The sequence below is a fragment of the Bos taurus genome, chromosome 6 (genome assembly GCF_002263795.3).
Source record: "Bos taurus isolate L1 Dominette 01449 registration number 42190680 breed Hereford chromosome 6, ARS-UCD2.0, whole genome shotgun sequence".
Lineage (NCBI taxonomy): Eukaryota > Metazoa > Chordata > Mammalia > Artiodactyla > Bovidae > Bos > Bos taurus.
This window is the reverse complement of record NC_037333.1, coordinates 88,042,128-88,070,044: the sequence shown is the minus strand read 5'-3', so window position 1 is coordinate 88,070,044 and position 27,917 is coordinate 88,042,128. Positions and strand designations below refer to the sequence as shown.

Here is a 27,917-nt window from a genome sequence, read left to right as displayed (position 1 = left end):
CTATAATGAAAAGAACCCCACTTTAGGCACCCCAAATTTAAGACCTACACCTAAGAGATGAGCCCCAAAGCATTTAGCTTTGAAAATCACCAGAGCTCATGTTCAGAAGACTCACAAAGCTACGATGATCTATGAAACAACCCTTAAAGGGCTGGCACACTTGGGCTCATCTGCACCAGGACTCAGTGCAGAGGCAGCCCTTTGAGGGGCCCTGACTGTGTGAATGAGGCTCATTTAGTAACTTTGAAGTGTCAACTTGAAGGGCAGACATCTAACTCAGTACACATCTAGGGGCCTGCTGGCTGGTGGGCACCATCTATATGCTCTCCCTCTGCTTCATTCCAGCTGATAGGCACCTCTTTACACTCTCCATCTGCAGCTCTCCCATGCTCCAAAATACCAGTATCTCTCAGAGGGGAGATTTATATGCTTCTGGTGCCTTGGTTTTGTGGCTGCCACTCAGGGAACAATTTTTGATTGCTTGTGTTTGGAGGCCAGGGGTATTATGGTCTTGGGTCCCACAGGACTGTAATAATTGGAGAGACAGTTCTTGACAGACTACCATACCATTCATGGCACTGCATAGATTGCAGACTGAAACACACTCCCAGTCTTTCTGTGAAAGAGACTTATTTGCTTGTCCAGAATCTTGGGTCTGAAGGGTAGGCTTCTGGTTTACCATACATCTAGAATTCTACAGAGGTGCCCTCAGGAAACAGAGGCTGGGGGACATAGTTTCTGAACCCTTCCTCTTCTTAAATACAGCTCTCTAGTCTTTCCAGAAAGGAGCTTACGTACTCACTTGTAGCCCATGTTTTTGCAACTGCTAAGCAGGTGATGTCACCAGATTGCCTGGGTCTGGTAGCCGACAGTTCCACAGGATTGTATGTAATATTTAAAGTTGCTGCCTAAAAGTTGGGTTTCCTTTCAGTCTTAACCTAGATGCTGACTGAGATCCTCTAGCTTTGGGACATTGATAGGTCTTGGCCTTCCTCAACTACTGGGAGCTATTAAAAAATAAATTAGGCTGCTTGGGAAATCACAAAGGTTTGAGAGACAGCCAAGACCAGGGCAGAGTTGAGTAATAAGGTTCATCTACTACAAAAGGCCAACCCTTTAAGACTGGGCAAGGTGACAGTGTTAGCTAATGCATAGAAACCAACACAGAGAGTTAAACAAAATGAAGATGTAGAGGAATATGTTCCAAAGGAAAGAACAAGATAAGACCTCAGGAGAAAAAACCTTAATGAAAGTTAGATAAGGAATTAACCTGACAAACAGTTCAAAGTAATGGTCATAAAGATGAACACAGTGTGAACTTCAACAAAGAGATAGAAAATATAAGAAAGTACCAAGTAGAAGTTACAGATATGAATAGTACAATAATTGAACTGAAAAAAATACACTGAGTGGTTCATTAGGAGACCTGCTGAAGCAGAAGAAAGAATCAGTGAACTCAAGAACAGGACAGTGGACCTCACTCAATCAGAACAGCAAAAAGGAAGGACAGATAAGTACTAGAAAGGAGATAAACACCTGAATTAAATTATTAGGGTATTTTAGGTGATCCATATGCTATATAGAAAATAATTTTATAGCTTAAAAATATGACTTAAAAACAAAAATATTCAGGACTTCCCTGGTGGTCCAATAGTTAGGAATCTGCCTGCCAATGCAGAGGAACAGGTTTGATTCCTGGTCTGGGAAGATTCCACATTCTGTTGGTCAGCTAAGCCCATGTGCCACAACTACAGAGCCTGCACTCTCGTGCCCACGAACCCACTACTGAACCTACGTGCTGCAACTACTGAAATTCACATGCCCTCACAATGGTGTGATCATTGACTTAGAGCCAGACATCCTGGAATGTGAAGTCCAGTGGGCCTTAGAAAGCATCACTACTAACAAAGCTAGTGGAGGTGATGGAATTCCAGTTGAGCTATTCCAAATCCTGAAAGATGATGCTGTGAAAGTGTGGCACTCAATATGCCAGCAAATTTGGAAAACTCAGCAGTGGCCACAGGACTGGAAAATGTCCGTTTTCATTCCAATCCCAAAGAAAGGCAGTACCAAAGAATGCTCAAACTACCGCACAATTGTACTCATCTCACACACTAGTAAAGTAATGCTCAAAATTCTCCAAGCCAGGCTTCAGCAATATGTGAATCGTGAACTTCCAGATGTTCAAGCTGGTTTTAGAAAAAGCAGGGGAACCAGAGATCAAATTGCCAACATCCGCTGGATCATGGAAAAAGCAAGAGAGTTCCAGAAAAACATCTATTTCTGCTTTATTGACTATGCCAAAGCCTTTGACTGTGTGGATCACAATAAACTGTGGAAAATTCTGAAAGAGATGGGAATACCAGACCACCTGATCTGCCTCTTGAGAAATCTGTATGCAGGTCAGGAAGCAACAGTTAGAACTGGACATGGAACAACAGTCTGGTTCCAAATAGGAAAAGGAGTACGTCAAGGCTGTATATTGACACCCTGCTTATTTAACTTATATGTAGAGTACATCACGAGAAACGCTGGACTGGAAGAAACACAAGCTGGAATCAAGATTGCCGGGAGAAATATGAATAACCTCAGATAGGCAGATGACACCACCCTTATGGCAGAAAGTGAAGAGGAACTAAAAAGCCTCTTGATGAAAGTGAAAGTGGAGAGTGAAAAAGTTGGCTTAAAGCTCAACATTCCGAAAACGAAGATCATGGCATCCGGTCCCATCACTTCATGGGAAATAGATGGGGAAACAGTGGGAACAGTGTCAGACTTTATTTTTCTGGGCTCCAAAATCACTACAGATAGTGATTGCAGCCATGAAATTAAAAGAGGCTTACTCCTTGGAAGGAAAGTTATGACCAATCTAGATAGCATATTAAAAAGCAGAGATGTATACCTGTGGCAGATTCATTTTGATATATGACAAAACCAATACAATATTGTAAAGTTAAATAAAATTTTAAAAAAAAGAAAAGAAAAAAAAAAAGCAGAGACATTACTTTGCCAAGAAAGGTCCATCTAGTCAAGGCTATGGTTTTTCCTGTGGTCATGTATGGATGTGAGAGTTGGACTGTGAAGAAGGCTGAGCGCCGAAGAATTGATGCTTTTGAACTGTGGTGTTGGAGAAGACTCTTGAGAATCTCCTGGACTGCAAGGAGATCCAACCAGTCCATTCTGAAGGAGATCAGCCCTGGGATTTCTTTGGAGCGAATGATGCTGAAGCTGAAACTCCAGTACTTTGTCCACATCATGCGAAGAGCTGACTCATTGGAAAAGACTCTGATGCTGGGAGGGATTGAGGGCAGGAGGAGAAGGGGACGGCAGAGGATGAGATGGCTGGATGGCATCACTGACTCAATGGACTTGAGTCTCAGTGAACTCCGGGAGTTTGTGATGGACAGGGAAGCCTGGTGTGCTGCGATTCATGGGGTCGCAAAGAGTCGGACACGACTGAGCGACTGAACTGAACTGAACTGAACTGAGAGGCCGTGCTCTGCCACAAAAGAAGCTGCCACGTTGAGAAGCCCATTCACTGCAACTAGAGAGTAGCCCCCAGTCACTGCAACTAGAAAAAGGCCGGAATGCTGCAACAAACACCCAGCACAAACAATAAATAAATGTTAACAAAAAACAAAAAAATATTCAGCACATGAATAATGGTCCCTGTTGAGACACAGGTTAGTGATCCAGAAAACCAAGTGCAAGAACTAATATCAATACATAGAGTAGAAAGCTAGATGAAAATTATGAAGAAAAAGATAAGAGATTGGAGGGTAAATCTTGAAAAATGAACATATGGATAATAAGCATTGAGAAGGGGAAAATCTCTTCTCCTTTCCCCTTCTCAATGCTTAAACAGATGGAGGAGAAGTAGGATCCTCCTATGTCTGAGATCCTCCCCTTTGGGATATTGATAGGTCTTAATTAAATTCTAGGGCTAAACTAAGTCTTTTAAGATTTAAAGCATGCAAGGTTCCAGGATGGACTTATAAGAAAAGATATTTATCCCATTTTTTTCTGATAAAACTCCTGATACTTTAATAGATAAAGAAAAACTTTTTATAATCTTCCAGGAAGAAAGATTAAATAATAATACGATCTGTAAACAGAGGAAACTAAAAGACAAATGAGTGACATCAGAGGAAAATGATAGAACCTCAAGAATGCTATATCCAGCAGAAGTATTTACCTGCATAAAAATATTCACAAATAGGCGACAAAGCAGAATCATTCAAGAAACTCCTCTGAGCAAAATACTTGAGCTAATCTGAATACAATATAGATGAGTTCAAATTAAGAACTCAAAGCAGAGAAAAGATGAAGAGGATGGAAATAAAAGATGAACAATGAGTTTTGCCATATGAACAGATTCATTCAGTGACTATTTATTGTGTTCCTAATATATGCCAGCATGATTCAGCCACTTGGTGGCTCAGTTGGTAAAGAATCTGCCTGCAATGCAGGAGGCCATCTGCAGTGCAAGAGACCTGGGTTCAATTCCTGGATTGGGAATATCTCCTGGAGAAGGAAATGGTAACCCACTCTAGTATTCTTGCTTGGAAAATCTCCTGGACAGAGGAACCTGGTTGGGCTGCAGTCTGTGATGTCACAACAGTTGGACACAACTTAGAGACTAAACCACCAATATATGCCAACATAGTTTCTGACAATTAGGATATTTTTGTGGATAAGATAGATAAGAAATAAATCTTAATGGATGAAAGTGATTTGTCTGGGAATAAAGTAATGTTAATTGAGGATGACTGAATCACAGGGAACACGCTATAATGAATATTTAAATAAATGCTAAGATATGCCTGTAAAGCATGAGAAAAGGGGTGGGGATGAGTGAATGCGTTCCAAAAGCTTTGTGGAGGAGAGGGAAATGACAGGTGCTGAGGACTGGAGAAGTGGAATTAAAAGTATTCTAAAGAACGTTTTCGACTGGGGAGAAGTGGAAGAGTAGTTGCTTTACTTGCAGACATCAGCTGTGGTAGGCTGAAATCCAAAGATGCCCCCTCACAATTTCTTGCCCTAATCCCCAGGACTTTGAATATGACAGGATATCATGCAGTTATCTTGCATGACCAAGGAGTTTTGCAGAGGTACCTAAAGTTACCAATCAGCTGACTTTGAGTACCTCAAAAAAGAAATCATGGGATAGACCTAATCTAACTCCTCGAGTACCACAAAAGCAGAGTTTTCTGTGCTGGTGGCAGAAGAGGAAGTCATTCAAAACACAAGAAGGATTTGATGCACTGATGGTTTTGAAGATGGAAAGGGCCACATACAAGAACTGGAGAGTGGCTTCTAGTTATTGAGAGCAACCTCTGAGGAATAGACAGAAAATAAATGAAGATCTCAGTCCTACACATGCAAGGAACTGGATTCTAAAAGTAATGTGAATGAGCCTGGAAGTGGATTCTTCTCAAATCCTTCAGGTGACTCCACTATGGCCAACCTCTTGATTTTGGTCTGTGAGTGATTCCAACTGCCCAGACATCTGACATACAGAACTGTGAGCCAATAAATGAATGTTGTATTATACTGCTGAGTGTGTGGTAATTTGTAGTACATCAATACAAGACTAATACACCAGTTTCTGAAAGGATTAACTGACATTTGATTTTTATTACACATTTGAATGATTTTAACTAATAATTTTCTAGTTAAAATTTAATAGCGTTTAAATAATTAGTTTGTAATAACTAATATCTAAACTGAAATAAATACTAAAGTATTTGGAAGCCCTTTGTAGATCAGGGAATGTAATGTATTCTGTAGAGTGTATAGAGAACTTTAAGGCATGAATGCAGAGCATTATTCTTCAGTTCGTTGACTCACTCCTCAGTATGTCTCTTGTTAACATTAAATGTGTTAACTCAAATAGAAAATGACCTTTGACTAAATTAATATGAGGTTTTTTTAATGCAAAACTTTAACACAGAAAGTTGCTATATGCCTTTTGCAGACATTTGTCTGGTTAATAGATTTTTATCATGTTTTATCACCGTAACCTTTTATATTTAGGTATATATTTTTTAATTTAAATTTTCATCATGTCATTCTCTTATCTTCAGCTTTGTTTTCACTTTTATTGTTTATATCCTCCTCAACTTTTACAGGGACTTCCCTGGTGGCTCAGATGGTAAAGAATCTGCTTACAATGCAGGAGACCTGGGTTTGATCCCTGGGTTGGGAAGATCCTCTGGAGAAGGAAATGGCAACTCACTCCAGTATTCTTGCCTGGAGAATTCCATGGACAGAGGAGCCTGGCAGGCTACAGTCCATACAGTCCATGGGGTCACAAAGAGTTGGACACAACTGAGTGACTAACACTTCCACTTTTCTTTCAACTGCAAATTAACTGTGTTATTCTTGTCTGTGGAATATAGAATATAGTATTTCTCAAATAACTAAGATACTATTTCTGGGTTTACTTAATCTCACAGTTTCTTACTTAGAAGATATTTCAAAGTTATACAAAGCTGGAGAGGCAGTGTGGAACAGTGGAAAGAATGTTATACAGTATTAGAAGATGGAGAACTGAGTTCAGTCTTCAGACTTCCATTAGCTAGTATTGAGTACTTTTGACAAATTTCTTCTCTTTCCTCTCAGGCTCTACCTTTTAAATCTGAAACTCAAGGGAATGGTTTTCATGCTGCAGAACCCTGATTTCCCCCAATTTTGCTCTAGAGATAAGAAATCAGGAACCAGCAGGGTGGCTTTGGGTTGGCTACTCCTATTTTAATTGATGTTCAGTTCAGTTGCTCAGTCATGTCCGACTCTTTGCAACCCCATGAACTGCAGCACACCAGGGCTCCCTGTCCATCACCAACTCCCGGAGTTCACCCAAACTCATGTCCATCGAGTTGGTGATGCCATCCAACCATCTCATTCTCTATTGTCCCCTTCTCCTCCTGCCCTCAATCTTTCCCAGCATCAGAGTCTTTTCCAATGAGTCAGCTCTTCGCATCAGGTGGCCAAAGTATTGGAGTTTCAGCTTCAACATCAGTCCTTCCAATGAACACCCAGGACTGATCTCCTTTAGGATGGACTTGTTTGATGTAATTTTTAAAAAGCTATTTCATATAGTGGCTTCTGTATCCTATTGGCTTCCCATAGCTCAGTTGGTAAAGAATCCACTTGCAATGCAGGAGACCCCAGTTTGATTCCTTTGTTAGGAAGGTCTGCTGGAGAAGGGACAGGCTAACTACTCCAGTATTCTTGGGCTTCTTTGTGGCTCAGCTGGTAAAATATCTGCTGCAATGCAGGAGACCTGGGTTCGATCCCTGGGTTGGGAAGATCCCCTGGAGAAGGGAAAGGCTACCCACTTCAGTATTCTGGTCTGGAGAATTCCATGGACTGTATAGTCCAAGGAGTCACAGAGTTGGACACGACTGAATGACTTTTATTTGACTTTGCTTTTCTGTATCATATTTCATTTCAAGAAATAGCTGTATGGCTTATTAAATATGAACACCTGGGGATTAAATGGTTTCTAAGATTTACCCTAGTTTAAATATAGATTTTCTTCTCTACTGAAATCTCTTTTTAGAATTCAGTAAGTTGAACAGATCAAATGTAAGGAAAAACAATATACTATGTATTAGTCATACTCCATAGGAATAGACCCAATGGGATATGTTTATTTTAAGGATTTGACTCATGTGATTGTGGAGGTCTTTAAGTCCAAATCTTCAGGGTAGGTAGGCTGGAAATTAAGGAAAGAGTTCCTTTTTTAGTCCAAAGGCAGTCTGCTAATAGATTCTCTTCATGGTTTTCATGGGCTGTTTTTGGTGGTGGTGTCTGCCTTTGTTCTATTAAGGCCTTCAAATGATTGGATGAGGCCCACTCATATTTTGGAGGGTATCACAAAGAAAGGCAATGCCAAAGAATGCTCAGACTACTGCACAACTGCACTCATCTCACACGCTAGTAAAGTAATGCTCAAAATTCTCCAAGCCAGGCTTCAGTAATACGTGAACCGTGAACTTCCGGATGTTCAAGCTGGTTATAGAAAAGGCAGAGGAACCAGAGATCAAATTGCCACCATCCACTGGATCATGGAAAAAGCAAGAGAGTTCCAGAAAAACATTTATTTCTGTTTTATTGAGTATGCCAAAGCCTTTGACTGTGTGGATCATCACAAACTGTGGAAAATTCTTCACGAGATGGGAATACCAGACCACCTGACCTGCCTCTTGAGGAACCTATATGCAGGTCAGGAAGCAACAGTTAGAACTGGACATGGAACAACAGACTGGTTCCAAATAGGAAAAGGAGTACATCAAGGCTGTACATTGTCACCCTGCTTATTTAAATTCTATGCAGAGTACATCATGAGAAACGCTGGGCTGGATGAAGCACAAGCTGGAATTGAGATTGTTGGGAGAAATATCAATAACCTCAGATATGCAGATAACACCACCCTTATGGCAGAAAGTGAAGAGGAACTAAAGAACCTCTTGAAGAAAGTGCAAGAGGAGAGTGAAAAAGTTGGCTTAAAGCTCAATATTCCGAAAACAAAGATCATGGCATCCGGTCCCATCACTTCATGGGAAATAGATGGGGAAACAGTGGAAACAGTGGCTGTTTTTATTTTTCTGGGCTCCAAAATCACTACAGATGGTGACTGCATCCATGAGATTAAAAGATGCTTTCTGCTTGGAAGGAAAGTTATGACCAAGCTAGACAGCATATTAAAAAGCAGAGACATTACTTTGTCAACAAAGGTCCATCTTGTCAAGGCTATGATTTTTCCAGTAGTCATGTATGGTTGTGAGAATTGGACTATAAAGAAAGCTGAGTGCTGAAGACTTGATGCTTTTGAACTGTGGTGTTGGAGAAGACTCTTGAGAGTCCCTTGGACTGCAAGGAGATCCAACCAGTCCATCCTAAAGGAGATCAATCCTGAATATTCATTGGAAGGACTGATGTTGATGCTGAAACTCCAATACTTTGGCCACCTGATGCGAAGAGCTGACTCATTTGAAAAGACCCTGATGCTGGGAAGGATTGAGGGCAGGAGGAGAAGGGGACAACAGAGAATGAGATGGTTGGATGGCATCACCAACTCAATGGACGTGAGTTTGAGTAAACGCCGGGAGTTGGTGATGGACAGGGAGGCCTGGTGAGCTGTGGTCCATGGGGTCGCGAAGAGTCCAGCATGACTGAGCGACTGAACTGAACTGAACTGAACTGAATCTGCTTTACCCCTAATCCACCAATTTAAATGTTAATTTTGTTCAAATCACACCTTCACAGAAACATCCAGAATAATATTCGATCAATTGTCTGAGCACTGTGGCCCAGTCAAGTTGACACACACAATTCATCTTCATATATTATAAACAGAAATAAAAATTGTAGCTCTACAGTTATTCTTATGCCATTAGACGAGAATATGTACTGATTAGATAAAATACTAAGTGGGTTTTATTTTATGGAAGATAACAGAATTAGAAAAAAAATCAAAGTTTTTTCCAGGAAGAAGTAAAGCACACTATTTTGTGAAGCTAAAACAGCTTCAGATTTTTTAGGTAAGTTGCTTTGAAAAAAATTTCTGTCCTTTGAGTAAACTGTGGACATAGTATTTTAGAGAAGCATCTGCTCCCAAGTGAGACCTACTTCTTCAACCAAAGAAATATCTCATGGTCCTTAGAGGTCCATGGATTCAATTGCCCAGTCTTAATCTCTGCTCCTTTCTGAATCTTTTCTTCTCAAATCTATTTACTGTTTCCCTTTGTTTTTGTTCATATGTTGCTATTATCCTCATAACATTTTACAAGAAATAATAAACATGATCTTGGTAGATTGTGCTATATAAATAGTATATCTTTAAAAATATGAATTTATTATTTATTTGGCTGCACCTGGTGTTAGTTGTGGCACTCAGGATCTTTGATATTCGTTTTGGCATATGGGGCGTTCAGTTGCAACATGTGAGACCTAGTTCTCTGACCAGGGATTGAACCCAGGCCTCCTGCATTGGGAGCTCAGAGTCTTAGCTACTGTACTACCAAGGAAGTCCCAGTTGGAAGTATCATTTTTTACATTTTTTTCATCTGGTAATTTTTCAACAGGAAAGGGCAAGGTAATTCATTTTATAGAACAGTAGAGAAATGAGGAAGTTGTTCAGATTTACTGATAAACATTATGAATAACGACGGTTCCCATTTCTCTGAGGTCCAAATGAAATTTACATAATTTAGTAACATGTATCATAAAATAAAAATAGCTTGTGTAGTGCTGGAGTTTCCCTTGAAATAGATATTTCAGTAGTACATTTTTATTGCTTATTTAATCATCTTGTTATCTGTGTCTTAAGAATTCTAGAGCTATCTAGATGTTAATATACATTTTTTAAAAAAGGAGCATTTCATTGTGAAATGACATGCATGATACATTTGCTTATAATCACACTATATTGCCAAATTCCCAAAGCAGCAACAGCAAAGTTTCTCAAGCCCTCCTAACAACTCATTTGTATTCTTTCAACATGAATTCTTGATTAAGCACTATTTCCTTGTGTTGGGCCAAGGTTTTAACTGATTTATAACAGATTTTGCAGCCTCAGGAAGAAAACTGTATTTTATCACTTGGAAAAAAAAGATGAATGAGAGTTTCAATATTTTTTAAGACTTAAAGATCTGACATAAAACTCTGGAATAGAGAGTAAAGATTTTTCATGCTCCCAAAGTAACTAAATTCAAGGAAAAAGGAATTGGTCAAAATGAGAAGTGAAGACAACAACCTGGTGAGCAAGAGTGCCCCCTCCATCTTTCAGGAAGTGGTCAAGCGGTGCTCCAAATATCACCAGATTTTTGGAAAAACATCACCTGCTAACCACCCTGGTTTGAGTCACTTTAGAAAAGAGAATAGTGGCTCTGAGTTGCCCTTGAAATTGTTCTAGAAAAAACATTCACTTACTGCCAGAGGTTAAAGGAGAAAGGAACAGATTTAAAAAACTTGAATATATAGTGTTTTACACTTGTACTTCTCTGGCAACAGGAATATTTCCTTCCCTTCTGCTTCCCAGATTTATTAAGACAAGGACTGTGTTTTACTTATTGTTGTGTATCTGGAACCTCACATTGGTGTTGGGATAGGATTGAATGCTAAAGAAACATTTATTATGAGCAGACCAAACTAATTTCTTACTATTTGTATGTTATATTTTTTCCAAATTTGCTTATTCTGCTCTACTGAGGGATCATAGAATCACTATGTCATTCTTTTAAAACTCAGAGAGAAGCAACTAAACAGCAGTGTCATCTAAAGTGACATCATCTGCTTTTATGAATCAACATAGAGAAGAATACTTAGAGGCAAACTTCAGGTTTAAATATAGAATGTTCATTTCCATTGAGTTCAGTCCATTACTTCCTCAGAATTTCTTTCCTAAACTTTCTCTTAAAGCCAACTAACGAATAGCTATGCTCCTCTGTACTTCAGTTCAGTTCAGTTCAGTCGCTCAGTCATGTCCGACTCTTTGCAACCCCATGAATCGAAGCACGCCAGGCCTCCCAGTCCATCACCAACTCCCGAAGTTCACTTAAACTCACGTCCATCAAGTCGGTGATGCCATCCAGCCATCTCATCCTCTGTCGTCCCCTTCTCCTCCTGCCCCCAATTCCTCCCAGCATCAGAGTCTTTTCCAATGAGTCAACTCTTCGCATGAGGTGGCCCAAATACTGGAGTTTCAGCTTTAGCATCATTCCTTCCAAAGAACACCCAGGACTGATCTCCTTTAGAAGGGACTGGTTGGATCTCCTTGCAGTCCAAGGGACTCTCAAGAATCTTATCCAACACCACAGTTCAAAAACATCAATTCTTCGGCGCTCAGCCTTCTTCACAGTCCAACTCTCACATCCATACATGACCACTGGAAAAACCATAGCCTTGACTAGACAGACCTTTGTTGGCAAAGTAATGTCTCTGCTTTTCAATATGCTATCTAGGTTGGTCATAACTTTCCTTCCAAGGAGTAAGCGTCTTTTAATTTCATGGCTGCAGTCATCACCTAAACTGATTTTGGAGCCCCTCAAAATAAAGTCTGACACTGTTTCCACTGTTTCCCCATATATTTCCCATGAAGTGATGGGACCAGATGCCATGATCTTTGTTTTCTGAATGTTGAGCTTGAAGCCAACTTTTTCACTCTCCTCTTTCACTTTCATCAAGAGGCTTTTTAGTTCTTCTTCACTTTCTGCCATAAGGGTGGTGTCATCTGCATATCTGAGGTTATTGATATTTCTCCTGGCAATCTTGATTCCAGCTTGTGCTTCTTCCAGCCCAGTGTTTCTCATGATGTACTCTGCGTATAAGTTAAGTAAGCAGGGTGACAATATACAGCCTTGAGGTACTCCTTTTCCTATTTGGAACCAGTCTGTTGTTCCATGTCCAGTTCTAACTGTTGCTTCCTGACCTGCATACAGGTTTCTCAAGAGGCAGATCAGGTGGTCTGGTATTCCCATCTCTTCCAGAATTTCCCACAGTTTATTGTGATCCACACAGTCAAAGGCTTTGGCATAGCCAATAAAGCAGAAATAGATGTTTCTCTGAAACTCTCTTGCTTTTTCCATGATCCAGCAGATGTTGGCAATTTGATCTCTGGTTCCTCTGCCTTTTCTAAAACCAGCTTGAACATCTGGAAGTTCAAGGTTCACGTATTGCTGAAGCCTGGCTTGGAGAATTTTGAGCATTACTTTACTAGCATGTGAGATGAGTGAAATTGTGCGGTAGTTTGGGCATTCTTTGGCATTGCCTTTCTTTGGGATTGAAATGAAAACTGACTTTTTCCAGTCCTGTGGCCACTGTGGAGTTTTCCAAATTTGCTGGCATATTGAGTGCCGCACTTTCACAGCATCATCTTTCAGGATTTGGAATAGCTCAACTGGAATTCCATCACCTCCACTAGCTTTGTTCGTAGTGATGCTTTCTAAGGCCCACTGGACTTCACATTCCAGGATGTCTGGCTCTAGGTGAGTGATCATACCATCGTTATTATCTTGGTCATGAAGCTCTTTTTTGTACAGTTCTTCTGTGTATTCTTGCCACCTCTTCTTAATATCTTCTGCTTTTCTTAGGTCCATACCATTTCTGTCCTTTATCGAGCCCATCTTTGCATGAAATGATCCCTTGGTATCTCTAATTTTCTTGAAGAGATCTCTAGTCCTCCCCATTCTATTGTTTTCCTCTATTTCTTTGCATTGATTGCTGAGGAAGGCTTTCTTATCTCTTCTTGCTATTCTTTGGAACTCGGCATTCAGATGTTTATACCTTTCCTTTTCTCCTTTGCTTTTTGCTTCTCTTCTTTACCCATATATTAATATCTTGCTTTATCACCTGCATTTGGTTATTTATAACATTGACCTTATGAGCAGATAGAACTAGAATCAGAAGTTGCAAACTGATGGTCTGCACCCAAATGTGGCTCTCATAGTTGGTTTGTTTTGTTTTTTTAAAAATTAGTATTTGTGTTTGGAGGGGTTCCTGAAACCACTCTCTGGTTCTATGAGTGATTTACTAGGATTTACAGAACAAAGAAAAACTGTTATACTAATGGTTACAGTTTACTACATCAAAAGGATTAAAGATTAAAATCAGCAATGAAAAAAAGTGTGTAGGGCAAAGTTCAGGAGACACCAGGCCCAAGTTTCTAGTTGTCCTATCCCAGTAGTCATGAGGACAGTGTTCAGTTCTTCCAGCAACAACTTATGACAGCCTGCTTGGTATATTGCTTTGTTGTTGTTGTTTAATTGCTCAGTCATGTCTGGCTGTGACCCCACAGACTGCAGCACACCTTGCTTGCATGTCCTTCACCATCTCCTAGAGCTTGCTCAAACTCATGTCCATTGAGTCAGTTATGCCACCCAACCATCTCATCCTCTGTTGTCCCCTTTCCCTCCTGCCTTCAATCTTTCCCAGCAACAGAGTCTTTTCCAGTGAGTCAGTTCTTTGCATCAGATGGCCAAAGTATTGGCGCTTCAGCTTCAGCATCAGTCCTTCTAAAGAATATCCTTTAGGAATGACTGATTTGATCTCCTTGCAGTCCAAGGGACTCTCAAGAGTCTTTTCCAACATCACAGTTTGAAAGCATCGATTCTTTGGTGCTCAGCTTTCTTTATGGTCCAACTCTCACATCCATACATGACTACTGGAAAAACTATAGCTTTGACTATGTGGACATTTGTCAGCAAAGTCATGTCTCTGCTTTTTAATATGCTTTCTAGGTTGGTCATAGATTTTCTTCCAAGGAGCAAGTGTCTTTTAATTTCATGACTGCAGTCACTGTTCACAGTGATTTTGGAGCCAAAGAAAAGTGTCACTGTTTTCCATTGTTTCCCCGTCTATATGTCATGAAGTGATGGAATCAGATGCCATGATCCTAGTTTTCTGAATGTTGAGTTTTAAGCCAGTTTTTTCACTCTCTTCTTTCACCATCATCAAGAGGCTCTTTAGGTCCTCTTCACTTTCTGCCATAAGGGTGGTGTCATCTGCATATCTGAGGTTATTGACATTTCTCCCGACAATTTTGATTTCAGCTTGTGCCTCACCCAGCCTGCATTTCGTATGCTATACTCTGCATATAAGTTAAATAAACAAGTTGACAATATTTAGCCTTGACACACTCTTTTCCCAATTTAGAAGCTGTCTGTTGTTCCATGTTCGATTCTAACTATTGCTTCTTGACCTGCATACAGGTTTCTCAGGCAGCAGGTAGGATGGTCTGATATTTCCATCTCTTGAAGAACTTTCCACAGTTTGTTGTGATCCCCATGGTCAAAGGTTTTAGTGTAGTCAATGAAGCAGCAATAGATTTTTTTTCTGGAATTCTCTTGCTTTTTCTATGATCCAATGTTTCTTGGCAATTTGATCTCTGGTTCCTCTGCCTTTTCTAAATACAGCTTAAACATCTGGAAGTTCTCAGTTCACTCTTGGTACTGTTGAAGCCTAGCTTGGAGGATTTTAAGCATGATCTTGCTATCATGTGAAATGAGTGCATTGTGTGGTAGTTTGAGCATTCTTTGGGCATTGCCTTTCTTTGGTATTGGAATGAAAACTGACCTTTTCCAGTGCTATGGCCACTTATGAGTTTTCTGGTATTTTCTGGTATTTGCTGGTATATTGAGTGCAGCACTTTCACACCATTATCTTTTAGGATTTGAAATAGCTCAGCTGAAATCCATCACCTCCACTAGCTTTATTTATGGTGATGCTTATCAGCATAGTTATCTGAACCTTGGTATCTAGTGCTTTTCTTGGGTGGTCATGTAGGTATGACTGACAACCTATGTGGCAGGCCTTATTCTCCATTCTCTCTAGAGGTCAAGCTGATATCACATGACCCTAAGTCCCTATCATAAATCATATTGTTAGCATAGACTCTCTGATGTGGTCCAAGGTCCTTAGATAAACAAAGTAGTCCTATCAGACACGGTATTCCAAGGCTTAGAGGTTACTTTCTAGGAGCCAAGGGAAGCCAAATTCTTTTTTGGAAGGTAAAGAGTATATAGTCAACTTAGATCTGTTGAGTCAATACTCTGCTGCACAGTATTAATTATAAACATAGGAGCTTCAAGAGATTTCACATTAAGTATGGATTTTTGTGCTCTCTTGAAAAACCAGATGATCTGGCCCATATGTTAATCTGGATGCCACTGACGGGAGCTGAGCCACATTCTTTGCTTTGGAAAAGGCATGTGCTTTCTAAAGATTACCAGAGTCCTTCAGTATTACACCCAGTTTGTTTCACAGAACAGTATTGTAACTGAAAGTGGGGGCTGACTGCTCACTACTCAAAAAGCAATAAAGAGGCAAGCTTGGTGGAAAAGAAAGTTTGCTTTATTTTGGAGGCCAGCAATCAGTGGGGAGGGAAGACTTGTATCCAAGGCTGTTCCCGTACCTGATAATCACTGGGCAAGAGCTTTCATAGATTGAGGGAGGGGGCCACATACAGAAACAACACAACCAGTTCTGACAGTCATCTTGAAATTGGTCATCGGTGGTCTGACCAGCATCACCTGATGGTTTTAAGTACAGTTAATATTCAGTTCCATGGTTGCTGTGTTCCCATTTCTTTGAGGCGAATTTTCATAATGGTGGCAGCTTATGTGATGGCTCCAGTCTGGTCATCATGTAGTTAACTTCTTCCACGTGGTAGGGATTTCAGTATCCATCCAGGATATGGATCAGAATGATATCTATTGACCTTGGGGAGGAACTAAAGGTCCTTGACTATGCTTAATGATTGCTGCTTCTAAGTCACTTCAGTCATGTCCGACTCTGTGTGACCCCATAGATGGCAGCCCGCCAGGCTCCTCCGTCCCTGGAATTCTCTAGGCAAGAACACTGGAGTGGGTTGCCATTTCCTTCTCCAATGCATGAAAGTGAAAAGTGAAAGGGAAGTTGCTCAGTTGTGTCTGACTCCTTGTGACCCCATGGACTGCAGCCCACCAGGCTCCTCCATCCATGGGATTTTCCAGGCAAGAGTACTGGAGTGGGGTGCCATCACCTTCTCCGATGCTTAATGACTACACTATTATAATTTAGTCTTGCTGAACTGTTTTCCTTTGTTTCTGCATTTTTTCACTTCTCTGATTAAATTTATTCTTTGGCTATAGTTTTTCCACAGACTAGGCAGGAAGAGGACTTGGGGGAAGGACCAGAGGGTCTTATTCCATTTCAAAATGACTTGCATGGCTCTTAAAAGCATTGGGTTATAGATGGTTTGCAAACTAAGAGATTTGTTGAAGACTGAGAATCATAAAAAAAAATATTATTCTTTTACCTCCTGGATTTGTCATGCATCTCTTCGGGGTGCTTTTCTATGTTACTCTGTTCATCATTTCTTTGCTTAACCCATGGGGTAAATTGTTATTCTGAGAAACATTGTCATTATCCAAATAAAAGAATCAGAAGATTAGAGTAATAGTTTAAATTTCTTGTTTTAATCTGCAGACTAAAAATAATTTCTTTGCAGTTGTCTATTTCTTATAAACTCATTCATTCCTTTCTCTTACTACTCTTACCAGAATTAAAGAAATCAATATTGTTGTTTATTTTAGTCAATATCACGTAAAAGTTTTAGCTTGGGAACCAGGACATCAATTTTAGATTGCATATGACTACTTGTAACACTTTTTGGGGAGAACTGTCATAAGTTCAGTTCAGTTCAGTCACTCAGTTGTGTCCAACTCTTTGCGACCCCATGCAGCATGCCAGGCCTCCCTGTCCATCACCAACTTCCGGAGTTCACCCAAACTCATGTCCATTGAGTCGGTGATGCCATCCAACCATCTCATCCTCTGTCGTCTCCTTCTCCTCCTGCTCCCAATCCTTCCCAGCATCAGGGTCTTTTCCAATGAGTCAACTCTTCGCATGAGGTGGACAAAGTATTGGAGTTTCAGCTTCAGCATCACTCCTTCCAATGAATACCTAGGACTGATCTCCTTCAGAATGGACTGGTTGGATCTCCTTGCAGTCCAAGGGATTCTCAAGAGTCTTTTCCAACACCACAGTTCAAAAGCATCAATTCTTTGGCACTCAGCTTTCTTCACAGTCCAACTCTCACATCCATTCATGACCACACATGACCACACCATAGCCTTGACTAGACGGACCTTTCTTGGCAAAGTAATGTCTCTGCTTTTTAATACGCTGCCTAGGTTGGTCCTAACTTTCCTTCCAAGGAGTAAGCGTCTTTTAATTTCATGGCTGCAATCACCATCTGCAGTGATTTTGGAGCCCCCCAAAATAAAGTCTGACACTGTTTCCACTGTTTCCTCATCTATTTCCCATGAAGTGATGGGACCAGATGCCATGATCTTAGTTTTCTGAATGTTGAGCTTTAAGCCAATTTTTTCACTCTCTTCTTTCACTTTCATCAAGAGGCTTTTTACTCTCCTGCAATCTGGCTGCTGCTGCTGCTGCTGCTGCTGCTGCGTCGCTTCAGTCGTGTCCAACTCTGTACGACCCCATAAACGGCAGCCCACCAGGCTCCGCCATCCCTGGGATTTTCCAGGCAAGAACACTGGAGTTGGTTGCCATTTCCTTCTCCAACGCATGAAAGTGAAAAGTGAAAGTGAAGTCGCTCAGTCCTGTCTGACTCCATGGACTTGCAGCCTACCAGGCTACCAGACTACCCCATGGACTTGCAGCCTACCAGGCTCCTCCATCCATGGGATTTTCCAGGCAATAGTACTGGAGTCAGTTGCCATTGCCTTTTGCAGAACAAAAATGCCACACATTCAAGTATTTGTTAAATAGGCATTCTTCAGAAAATAGGCACAAAACGATTGTTTGGTAAACTTGATGAGTCCCAATCCTGTGTTCTTTCAGATTCTTTTGTTGCCTTAATCATAAGAACATTTTGTTAAGGCACACACCCATCAGTACTGAGGCAGGAGTAAGGCAACTGAATTCCTTCTAATCCAAGGCATCCAAGCAGGACCTTTAGGGAGCAAGCCTGAGCCCTACTCATAAAGGTGCAGGCCAGAAGCTTCCAAGATTCTCAGTCTCTGTTCAAGTATGTTTGAGGGTCATGAAAATAATTCATTTAATACACGTCTTGAATACCTTGAGCTCATTTCTAACATTTGTCTTGCGAATTAACAAACCAATAATTTCTCCAATAAAAACCATTTCCGATGCTTACTTCACTAGTTAACAAAGCCTCAGCTGTTGATGGAGATGTGGCTAACCAAATTGCCTGTAGTGGAGTGTGGCTTTTCTGAAATAACACTGACTGACTCTCCTTATAGTTTGAATTTTACAGAGTGATTGTAGAATTGAAGCTTGAACTGACTGGCACATTCATAAGCGCACACTGTCTCTGCTGAATTATTGTAAAATAAATTACAAATATCTTAACACCTTTCCAGATTTCTAGTGGTAATGATTTCTATATTACTCCTTGAAAAAGAGATATGACCTGTCCCCTACTCTGAAGCAGGAGTTGCACTTAAAATATTCACATCTATAGATGTCTGTCATATTCTTAAACTCTGGGATCCTTGTGAAGAAAGGAGAGACTGTGTTAGTGAGTTGGTGGCTTTTACAGCTTAACTCTTTTGCTGATACTTATTTTAAGAAAAAAAATGCCAAATTTTAAACTTAAAAAGTAATGATTAATAAAGGAATATGACTTATATTACATAGAGCTTAAGGTTGTTAAGCAATAACTCATAATGAAAAATTAGCACCCAGAATGTAAGGTAAAAAAATCACAGGTTGCAGCAGCTTATTTGACTGGCTTTGAGATTTGCTCTTCATAACAATGGGCAAAACAATTATTAAAAAATCTAAGAAATATTGTGTTAATCTTAGTGCAGTAATGTAAAAGCAAGGTCTTTCCCTTGAGTTAGTAATTATCAAGAAGTGAAAGTTCCCTTTATAGCTATGTCCTTAGAGCCATTAAAAAGTCAGCTTTATTACTGAAAGTCCTGCAGGAAAGTTAAATTTGTTATTAAGGCTCTGGAATTCTCTCTCAATCTCTTTTTCCCTCCATTAAAACCATTATTTTTACAGCATGGTTTTGGGTAATTGTTTTTTAGGAACATAAGGATCACATTATAGTAGAAGAGATGGTATTTAATGCAACATTAACAGTATATATAGGACTAGAAAGAGGAGGAGGATTTCTGAATATTTGAGTCATTTCCTTTAAACCTTGTGATTTCATCTTTCAAGTAGACTTTTATCTTATTTATGGTTCATTCTTTCGATGTTTAAAAACAGAATGATTTTTCTTTCTTAAAACTTATATCACACAATGGGTACTTGAGCTTACTGTTTGTTATAAACACAATATTAAATATTACATTTTGTATATTTGTACAGTCAGTTGTGTATAATACACATATGGTTATACCCTTGCATATACCCAGTTGTGAATCTAGTTTTCTTCTCCAAAGAGTTCTTCCTTCACATGTTCAAATTAAATCCATTTTAGGATTTCTCCTCTTTGCCTGCTCATTCAACAGCATTCACATTGAAAGATAAAAGTGATTTGGAACATATATAAAATACAGTGGGTAAAGGAGCAGTGAAAAAAAAAAAATTGGAAAGAAATTCTGTCAGGAAAAGGGATGTTTTATGTGCAGGAACTCCAGAAGGCAGTAAGACGTTGGGTAGTATTTCTCCATCATTTGAAGGAAAGTCATAAAATGTGTTCATCATTAAGGGAACCAAACCCTTTTGGATACCTCATTCATGTGCTATCTTTAAATAAATCTGAAGCTGGTGCTTGTTCTGTTAGTGATTTCCTGTCTACAATGGGGAAAAGAGGTACTATTTTAAATTATGTTATAGTGAAACCCTTGTTGGTAGGGCACATTGCCTTCGAGAACCACTTTGCTATTTTGATTTCAGGGATGTTAACAGTGTATTTTATCAGTTTTGAAAGGTTTCCAGTTAAAGGTTTAATGAGGGTGAGGCTGAAGGGTGAAAGGGACAAAATGGAATAGGTCCCCAAATTCTCTTTCCAACACTAGCTAGAAAACGCTCTGTACTTTGAATTCTCCCTTTAGGAAAAAAAAAACAAAAACAGAGAAACTGTGATGTGTGGTTGTTTTTTTTTTTTTAATATTCATCAACTGAATAGGAAAAAACAGAATTCCAGGTTTTTTTTCTTTTTTTTAAATTTTATTTTATTTAACTTTACAATATTGTATTGGTTTTGCCATATATCAAAATGAATCTGCCACAGGTATACATGTGTTCCCCATCCTGAACCCTCCTCCCTCCTCCCTCCCCATACCATCCCTCTGGGTCGTCCCAGTGCACCAGCCCCAAGCATCCAGTATCGTGCATCGAACCTGGACTGGCGACTCGTTTCATATATGATATTATACATATTTCAATGCCATTCTCCCAAATCATCCCACCCTCTTCCTCTCCCACAGAGTCCAAAAGACTGTTCTATACATCAGTGTCTCTTTTGCTGTCTTGTAAGCTGGAACAAGGAACTAGCCAGTTTTTTTTCATATAAAACTGTAAAGTCCCAGTATTTAGAAAAAAAGCCTCCAAGTTCATATTTAGATTAAGCCCAATGAATATATATCCATTGTTTGTATATTAAATTTTATTACTCTCCCAAGTACATCCCTTTACATAACCAGATACATTTCCTGAAAACTTCTGGCACATACATATAACTGGTAGTCATCTGTAGGATGATGATGGTGATGATCTGAAATTTTATTTTTGTAGGTGATCCATTGTAGAGTCTGGTGGTTATTAAATAGGTGATCCACTGTAGAGTCTGGTGGTTATTAAGCTACTTATCAGTTTCACAAAGGTTGCGGAGAAGTGAACAAAACTGTGAGCTCTGAGATCTTCATCATCTTCATCTTTGTATGACGAAGGTACCCTGGTATGGTTCCTGGTATTTACATAGTAGGGATTCAATAAATGTTTTAGATTGAGTAACTGGAAAAGAGGAATTCATAAACGGTGATCGACACCAGCATGAGACAAAAGCTTTGTCTCATTGAATGCTCAAACCTTTGAGGCAGATAACATTTTTATCTCAGTTTTATTAATGAGGAAACCTTGACTGGTGAGTTTCTGTAGCTTGTGCAGCATCACATAACATAAGAAATGGTGGAGCTGAAATTTGAAGGTACATTCTCTAACTGCCTGTTACACTAAATTGCTTTTGCCATGGCATTCTGAATACTTAAAAATTTTTAGAAGGAAAAAGTGAAAGTGGAAGTTGCTCAGTCGTGTCCGACTTATACAGTCCATGGAATTCTCCAGGCCAGAATACTGAAGTGGGTAGCCTTTCCCTTCTCCATGGGATCTTCCCGACCCAAGGATCAAATGCAGGTCTCCCTCATTACGGGTGGGTTTTTTTTTTTACCAGCTGAGCCACAAGGGAAGCCCAAGAATACTGGAGCAGGTAGCCTATCCCTTCTCCAGTGAATCCTCCTGACAAAAGAATCAACCGGGGTCTCCTGCATTGCAGGTGGATTCTTTACCAACTGAACTATCAGGGAAGCCCTTAGAATGAAAGGGGAATTTCAAAGTTGGCCCTGAGAGTACTTTTGAGACCTAGTGGTTCTGCTATCCCAGCACAGTGATTGGTGCATAAAGATTTTAAATGATGTTTGAATGCTTTGAGTTCTTGCTTTGGGCAGGAGATTTTTTCTTTTTTTCCTTTTTTAATGCAAACATTTCCAAATGGGAAAGGCAGAAAAAAAGTCTAAGAAATCTTTATCCTGTCTTGAAGAGTCTTTTGGAAACATGGGAAGAAAATTTCCAGCCCTGTGAGGCAGGGGCTTGCATGTAGATACCAGCAATTGTTAGAGCCGATTACCACATTATGCTAATAACGACATCAACTTATTGTCTTTCAAATTTCTACGCAATTTTCAGTCTAAGTTTAGATTTTTGTTACATTAAACTGTTTCTGAAGCAGTTTCTAAGGAAACCGCCCAGGCAAGGCACTTTAGTTAATAATTAGAAAGTCATATTGTGTAAATTCAGTGAAACAGGCTGTGTGCCTAGAGGAAAATAGACAGAAGGGGCAGTTTCAAAGGTATCAGCTAGAGGGGCTACTATGTTTGATCCCTTTCCCAACAACCCTCCCGATAAACAAGTTTTCCAAGGTCCCCACGAACCTTTAAGGTCAAAACATAGGAACAGTTTTTCAGTTATCAAAATTTGCGTGCCAGCTCTGACCCCCAGCGATCTTGGAGCCTCGCTTCATCCCTGAACCCTCTCTCTTTCGGTCACCCCCTTCCTCCCCACCTCCCCACCCCCACACTGCACACAGGTGATTTCAGTGGTGGGATGGGGAACATGTGAGAGTGTCAGGGCTTGGATATTCTCCAAGTATGCCAGCTCTGGGATTATTTTATCTGTTAAATTTCACTGAAATGCATGCAATCCCCCATTCTTTAACCTCACATCTTATGTCTGGTGGGTATGCAAAACAGTTCCTAATATTTTGGGCAAAATAATTTTTTTTTTTGTTATCGGGCAACGGGATAGAGGTTGCAATATCCCTGACCACCCCTAGCTCTGAATTCCTGCCTCTACCCTTCTGAACTCTCTCTGCTCTATATTTTGCTGTTCTCCATTCTATTCTTTGCTGACTTTCCCCAGATCAAAAACTACATCCTATTCTGTGATTCACAGCAATTCAATTTTCTGCAGCCATGACTGTGAATGTAACTCTAGACCTATTTATGCATATTTAAAAAAAAAAATCAACAAATCTTGCTAAATGTAACTTCTGCGCTGTTAGCAGCATGAAGCACCCTCAGAAGCTTTGAAATCACAGTTTTTCCTTTATCTTGGGCCAGCCCAAGTTCTTGGGCAGGACTTTCTCCTCCCTAGGAAGGCAAAAGGCCACAGTCCGTATTGTTTATTTTGTTAATAAAGAATACTCATTTCCCACGTTTCTTGTTTCCAGGCATAGAAACATTCAGTACTGCAGGGGAGGAAATTTTTTTTCCTCTCCCCTTCTTTGGCTGGTGTAATAATCAAATTAACAGAACAGTTTGGACTGATTAACAGGACCAAACCAATTTAATTACATATGTACACGGCCTCATAAAAATATATGACCCTCAGGTAGTCAGACAGTTGAGGCTTATATGACATCCGGAGTTAAGGAAAAGTAAGTAGGGGTCTGGGACTTCAAAATGGAAGAAGACAATTCACAGGGAGATGGGAAAAGTAAATGTTTGGTCAACAAATATTTACCATGCATGCCATGCAGAGACAATGGAACACAGAGAGAAATTTGATCTTGAGACTTAGCCAGCTCCCCTCCAGCTTACCACATCTAGCCCATATTCTTAGTATTATAGCTATCTATGGTGATAGTGCTTTTCCTGGATGAGGCCTTCTATCTAAATTCTAGGCAGTTAAGGGAGAGGTAAAAGTTTTTCTCAAATCTGCTGGGTCTTGGTTATTTTCAGCTCAAAATAGTCTACATACCAAAGTGACACATTTTGGGGAGACTTGTTCGGATCCTCATAATTATGGTAATACATTTGACCTCTCTTTGTCCCTTCATTTTGTTCTTTGGTGAGTCTGGGACAAGCGACTGGGCTTGAGTGGCCCACATCCTTCCTCTGAGTCTTGGTGTTTGTGTTTGCCGGCCTAGAAGGACTGTACATCCCGCATTGGTCCCTCACCACCGCGGTCATGTTCCATTATTACCAATATCCTAAATCCCTAATGCCTGTTCCTCTCCCCTTGCAGTCTCAGAAGACAGTCTAATCTCTTTCTTTTCTTTTTTTTTTTTTAAATTTTATTTTATTTTTAAACTTTACAATATTGTATTAGTTTTGCCAAATATCGAAATGAATCCGCCACAGGTATACCCGCGTTCCCCATCCTGAACCCTCCTCCCTCCTCCCTCCCCTGCCCTCCCTCTGGGTCATCCCAGTGCACCGGCCCCAAGCATCCAATACCGTGCATCGAACCTGGACTGGCGACTCGTTTCATACATGATATTATACATGTTTCAATGCCATTCTCCCAAATCTCCCCACCCTCACCCTCTCCCACAGAGTCCATAAGACTGATCTATACATCAGTGTCTCTTTTGCTGTCTCGTACACAGGGTTATTGTTAGCATCTTTCTAAATTCCATATATATGCGTTAGTATACTGTATTGGTGTTTTTCTTTCTGGCTGACTTCACTCTGTATAATAGGTTCCAGTTTCATCCATCTCATTAGAACTGATTCAAATGTATTCTTTTTAATGGCTGAGTAATACTCCATTGTGTATATGTACCACAGCTTTCTTATCCATTCATCTGCTGATGGGCATCTAGATTGCTTCCATGTCCTGGCTATTATAAACAGTGCTGCGATGAACATTGGGGTACATGTATCTCTTTCCCTTCTGGTTTCCTCAGTGTGTATGCCCAGCAGTGGGATTGCTGGATCATAAGGCAGCTCTATTTCCAGTTTTTTAAGGAATCTCCACACTGTTCTCCATAGTGGCTGTACTAGTTTGCATTTCCACCAACAGTGTAAGAGAGTTCCCTTTTCTCCACACCCTCTCCAGCATTTATTATTTGTAGACTTATGGATTGCAGCCATTCTGAGTGGCGTGAAATGGTACCTCATAGTGGTTTTGATTTGCATTTCTCTGATAATGGGTGATGTTGAGCATCTTTTCATGTGTTTGTTAGCCATCTGTATGTCTTCTTTGGAGAAATGTCTATTTAGTTTTTTGGCCCATTTTATGATTGGGTCATTTATTTTTCTGGAGTTGAGCTGTAGGAGTTGCTTGTATATTTTTGAGATTAGTTGTTTGTCCGTTGCTTCATTTGCTATTATTTTCTCCCATTCTGAAGCCTGCCTTTTCACCTTGCTAATAGTTTCCTTAGTTGTACAGAAGCTTTTAAGGTTAATTAGGTCCCATTTGTTTATTTTTGCTTTTATTTCCAATATTCTGGGAGGTGGGTCATAGAGGATCCTGCTGTGATGTATGTCGGAGAGTGTTTTGCCTATGTTCTCCTCTAGGAGTTTTATAGTTTCTGGTCTTACATTGAGATCTTTAATCCATTTTGAGTTTATTTTTGTGTATGGTGTTAGAAAGTGTTCTAGTTTCATTCTTTTACAAGTGGTTGACCAGTTTTCCCAGCACCACTTGTTAAAGAGATTGTCTTTAATCCATTGTATATTCTTGCCTCCTTTGTCAAAGATAAGGTGTCCATATGTGTGTGGATTTATCTCTGGGCTTTCTATTTTGTTCCATTGATCAATATTTCTGTCTTTGTGCCAGTACCATACTGTCTTGATAACTGTGGCTTTGTAGTAGAGCCTGAAGTCAGGTAGGTTGATTCCTCCAGTTCCATTCTTATTTCTCAAGATCGCTTTGGCTATTCGAGGTTTTTTGTACTTCCATACAAATTGTGAAATTATTTGTTCTAGCTCTGTGAAGAATACCGTTGGTAGCTTGATAGGGATTGCATTGAATCTATAAATTGCTTTGGGTAGTATACTCATTTTCACTATATTGATTCTTCCAATCCATGAACATGGTATATTTCTCCATCTATTAGTGTCCTCTTTGATTTCTTTCATCAGTGTTTTATAGTTTTCTATATATAGGTCTTTAGTTTCTTTAGGTAGATATATTCCTAAGTATTTTATTCTTTCCGTTGCAATGGTGAATGGAATTGTTTCCTTAATTTCTCTTTCAGTTTTCTCATTATTAGTGTATAGGAATGCAAGGGATTTCTGTGTGTTGATTTTATATCCTGCAACTTTACTATAATCATTGATTAGTTCTAGTAATTTTCTGGTGGAGTCTTTAGGGTTTTCAATGTAAAGGATCATGTCATCTGCAAACAGTGAGAGTTTTACTTCTTCTTTTCCAATTTGGATTCCTTTTATTTCTTTTTCTGCTCTGATTTTGTGGCCAAAACTTCCAAAACTATGTTGAATAGTAATGGTGAAAGTGGGCACCCTTGTCTTGTTCCAGACTTTAGAGGGAATGCTTTCAATTTTTCACCATTGAGGATAATGTTTGCTGTGTGTTTGTCATATACAGCTTTTATTATGTTGAGGTATGTTCCTTCTATTCCTGCTTTCTGGAGAGTTCTTATCATAAATGGATGTTGAATTTTGTCAAAGGCTTTCTCTGCATCTATTGAGATAATCATATGGTTTTTGTTTTTCAATTTGTTAATGTGGTGTATAACATTGATTGATTTGCGGATATTGAAGAATCCTTACATCCCTGGGATAAAGCCCACTTGGTCATGGTATATGATCTTTTTAATGTATTGTTGGATTCTGATTGCTAGAATTTTGTTAAGGATTTTTGCATCTATGTTCATCAGTGATATTGGCCTGTAGTTTTCTTTTTTTGTGGCATCTTTGTCAGGTTTTGGTATTAGGGTGATGGTGGCCTCATAGAATGAGTTTGGAAGTTTACCTTCCTCTGCAATTTTCTGGAAGAGTTTGAGCAGGATAGGTGTTAGCTCTTCTCTAAATTTTTGGTAGAATTCAGCTGTGAAGCCGTCTGGACCTGGGCTTTTGTTTGCTGGAAGATTTTTGATTACAGTTTCAATTTCCATGCTTGTGATGGGTCTGTTAAGATTTTCTATTTCTTCCTGGTCCAGTTTTGGAAAGTTGTACTTTCTAAGAATTTGTCCATTTCTTCCACGTTGTCCATTTTATTGGCATATAATTGTTGATAGTAGTCTCTTATGATCCTTTGTATTTCTGTAGTCTAATCTCTTTCAAAGGGAAAATCAAGCCAGTTGTGTCTTCCTTTGCCTTAAGTCATAAAACTCCTTCCCTTCTTTCTGCTAGCCTTCAAAGAAGGAGCTGCTCCACTCTTGGTGTAACCACTTTACATTGTTTTTAAATGAGGTTATTGATTGCTTTAAATTAATATTATTTAGAGCAATAAGTTAAAGCTAAGGTTATTGATACTGCTTCTGGAAATCTTGATTCCAGCTTGTGCTTCATTCAGCCCAGCATTTCTCATGATGTACTCTGCATATAAGTTAAATAAGCAGGGTGACAATATACAGCCTTGATGTACTCCTTTCCCAGTTTAATATTTAGAAATTTAATATTTATTGCTTTAAATAACCTCATGCCCTCAAGCTTGCCCTCAATAAAAGGACATTACTCCATCAAGACAGTATATTAAAAAGCAGAGACATTACTTTGCCAACAAAGGTCCATCTAGTCAAGGCTATGGTTTTTCCAGTGGTCATGTATGGATGTGAGAGTTGGACTGTGAAGAAAGCTGAGCACTGAAGAATTGATGCTTTTGAACTGTGATGTTGGAGAAGACTCTTGAGAGTTCCTTGCACTGCAGAAGATCCAACCGGTCAATCCTAAAGGAAATCAGTCCTGAATATTCATTGGAAGGACTGATGCTGTGAAACTCCAATACTTTGGACACCTGATGTG

General features: G+C 39.6%; 1 long non-coding RNA gene across 1 annotated transcript in view; it reads left to right on the top strand.

Annotated features, from left to right (window-relative positions):
* Positions 1 to 21,204: 21,204 nt before the first annotated feature.
* The window catches only part of LOC132345524 (uncharacterized), a 187,687-nt gene continuing 180,974 nt past the window's right edge, over positions 21,205 to 27,917 (top strand). Inside the window, exon 1 of the long non-coding RNA XR_009494914.1 lies at positions 21,205 to 21,385. This is a non-coding gene — a long non-coding RNA (uncharacterized lncRNA). The remainder of the gene's footprint in view (positions 21,386 to 27,917) is intronic.